This window comes from Symphalangus syndactylus, chromosome 9 (genome assembly GCF_028878055.3).
Source record: "Symphalangus syndactylus isolate Jambi chromosome 9, NHGRI_mSymSyn1-v2.1_pri, whole genome shotgun sequence".
NCBI classification, from domain to species: Eukaryota; Metazoa; Chordata; class Mammalia; order Primates; family Hylobatidae; genus Symphalangus; species Symphalangus syndactylus.
The window spans coordinates 105,956,175-105,959,708 of record NC_072431.2 but is presented as its reverse complement, the minus strand read 5'-3'; the positions used below and the strand labels follow the sequence as shown (position 1 = coordinate 105,959,708).

Sequence of the window (3,534 nt, the reverse complement as noted above, 5' to 3'; positions counted from 1 at the left end):
AGAATTTATTTCTAAAAAGATTTACTACTGGAATTGCAGTCCGTTAGGAAGAATATTGTTTTGTTTGGGAAGATAAGATTAGATCTGTCTATTAAGTCTTCAAAATAAGCTGTAAATGAATTTTTCTGTAATAAAGACTGACTTGCATCGAAAAAATGGGCCATCTACAAATGATTGTTGCTCCTCATCAAGATGGATAGATAAAGCGATATAGACAGATATGTGCTCGCTTCGGCAGCACATATAGTAAAATTGGAACGATACAGAGAAGATTAGCATGGCCCCTGCAGAAGGATGACATGCAAATTCATGAAGCATTCCATATTTTTCAAAACAGCATGGTACTGGTACCAAAACAGAGATATAGACCAATGGAACAGAACAGAGCCCTCAGAAATAATACCACACATCTACAACCATCTGATCTTTGACAAACCTGACAAAAACAAGAAATGTTTTTTGGACATTGGGGAAAGGATTCCCTATTTAATAAATAGTACTGGGAAAACTGGCTAGCCATATGTAGAAAGCTGAAACTGGATCCCTTCCTTATACCTTGTACAAAAATTAATTCAAGATGGATTAAAGATTTAAATGTTAGACCTAAAACCATAAAAATCCTAGAAGAAAACCTAGGCAATACCATTCAGGCCACAGGCATGGACAAGGACTTCATGACTAAAACACCAAAAGCAATGGCAACAAAAGCCAAAATTGACAAATGAGATCTAATTAAACTAAAGAGCTTCTACACAGCAAAAGAAACTACCATCAGAGTGAACAGGCAACCTACAGAATGGGAGAAAATTTTTACAATCTACTCATCTGACAAAGGGCTAATATCCAGAATCTACAAAGAACTTGAACAAATTTACAAGAAAAAATCAAACAATCCCATCAAAAAGTGGGCAAAGGATATGAACAGACATTTCTCAAAAGAAGACATTTCTGCAGCCAACAGACACATGAAAAAAGGCTCATCATCACTGGCCATCAGAGAAATGCAAATCAAAAGCACAATGAGATACCATCTCACACCAGTTAGAATGGCGATCATTACAAAGTTAGGAAACAACAGGTGCTGGAGAGGATGTGGAGAAATAGGAACACGTTTACACTGTTGGTGGGACTGTAAACTAGTTCAACCATTGTGGAAGTCAGTGTGGCGATTCCTCAGAGATCTAGAACTAGAAATACCATTTGACCCAGCCATCCCATTACTGGGTATATACCCAAAGGATTATAAATCATGCTGCTATAAAGACACGTGTACATGTATGTTTATTGTGGCACTATTCACAATAGCAAAGACTTGGAACCAACCCAAATGTCCATCAATGATAGACTGGATTAAGAAAATGTGGCACATATACACCATGGAATACTATGCAGCCATAAAAAAGGATGAGTGCATGTCCTTTGTAGGGACATGGATGAAGCTGGAAACCATCATTCTAAGCAAACTTTTGCAAGGACAGAAAACCAAACACTGCATGTTCTCACTCATAGGTGGGAATTGAACAATGAGAACACTTGGACACAGGGTGGGGAACATCGCACACCAGGGCCTGTCGTGGGGTGGGGGTAGGGGGTAGGGGTGGGGGTAGGTAGGGATAGCATTAGGAGATATACCTAATGTAAATGACGAGTTAATGGGTGCAGCAAACCAACATGGCACATGTATACATATGTAACAAACCCACACGTTGTGCACATGTACCCTAGAATTTAAAGTAAAATAAAAAAATTTAAAAAAGATATGGATAGATAGGTAGAAACATATAAAGATCTCAGTACTTCGTACCAGTCCTTACACAAAATAGAATGCCAATAAATACTTGTTGAGTTAATTAAAGACTGGAATTAAGAAAAAATGTCTTTAGGCCACTTGGAGAAATTAGTCATCTCTTTTTCTAATACTAACCTAATTTTACATTTGTCTAGGGTTCGTCATTCTTGGGAATGTTGTCACACATTCTCTAGGACTTAGCACTGGGGTCCTGTTCAACTTCTTTAGAAGTCAACAGAGAAGTGCTAGAATTTTCAGCATACCAACACCCACAAACTCTGCCATCCACTGCCCACCCTACTCACTGAGCCTCAAAAAATTTATTTGGTACTCCATTTGTTTGCTTTTGTGACATTTGTCCTAGAAACTTAAAAAGTATCTTTGTTCATGTTTTTTTTGAATTTCAAATTTCAAATGTTTGGAATGAGGAAAAATATCACTGAAAAACAAACTTTCTATGCTTTGTCCCTGAATGATCCATTGATTAAATAGGATCAGTTGAAAATGGCATTTTACTTGTCATTTCTAATAAAGAAGTTGTAAGCTTCATCTGAGTTTTCAAAATTAAGAAAATTTTGAAGTGAAAACATGTAACTGAATTTCTTTTTAAAAAATATTTCTGTTATGACATGCATATTTGAAAGGTTTTTCACAAAACAGCCACGGGGATCTCTTTAAATATTTGATTACTGCACTCCACGCTTAAAACTTTCAACGGTTTCCCACTGACCCTACAACAAGGTCTGAACTTCTCACCCCAGCCTTTAAGGCGTTGCCTGTCCCATCCACATCTAACTCACCAGTCTTATCTCACACCCTTTCTCCTCAATCCTCACACTCAGCTGCATGAGCTTCTTTCTGCTAGATTTCCCTCTGCTGGGACCTTCTCCCATGCTCTTCCCCAGCCTGCCATACTCTTTTCTACAGGCACCGCCATCTTGACCACACCTGTAACCACCTTCACACCTTTACCTGGGTTTCAGCATAAAATTTACCTCCTCACATTAATGTTTTGGTTTCCACAGGTTAGCAGTTCCCACAATATCTAACATTTTTCCTTCACAATTATTTCTATAATGTCTGTCGTCCACGCTGAGTTGGATATTCTCTGAGAATGGGGATTGTGACTAACCTTGGAACTAGTGTATCTTTAGCTCAAGCACCGTATGGTACATAACAATGAGTGACATGATATTGTTGAATATGAAATATTGGAAATTACCAGGGTTCAAATGTAATACATTCATTTTTAATCTAGATCTAAATGATGGACAAACACTAAATGTTTTCCGCTGCCCAAAATTCCATACCTAGAGTGATACTGGACTGGAAACGGCTGAAGGCCTTCAGCTGTGAAGAAAACAAGCCAGAATAAAATTCTTCTTTTTCAAATATTTTCTCCATTGTCCTCCTCTGAGAACCCATAGAGTTCACCGTGGCTTTTTAGGTTTTGTTTTTTTTTTTAGGTTTATTATGAGTTTAGGCACCTTAAATATTTCAACATTTTAGGGATGAAAGAGAGAAGCAGGGAAGTAAGACATCTCAAAGAGAATGTTGAATCTGACTCATTTTTAACTGGAGACCTTTAGCTGAGGTCTGTTGGGGAACACTAGCCACTGGTCTCTCTGTTGGAGATAGCTTGACTCCTAGCTCCTACAAAGAGGCATGAAGCTACCTATCAACATGCGAACTCCTAGGCGTAGAAAGAGTCAGGAACTTTTGGTCTTTATATCCAAGTGCCTGCA

At 38.1% G+C, this 3,534-nt stretch overlaps 1 non-coding gene across 1 annotated transcript; it reads left to right on the top strand.

Annotated features, from left to right (window-relative positions):
* The first annotated feature begins 222 nt into the window (after positions 1-222).
* LOC129490964 (U6 spliceosomal RNA) lies at positions 223-329 on the top strand. The gene has a single exon (XR_008660414.1). It is a non-coding gene; the product is annotated as a U6 spliceosomal RNA (small nuclear RNA).
* Positions 330-3,534: the final 3,205 nt, after the last annotated feature.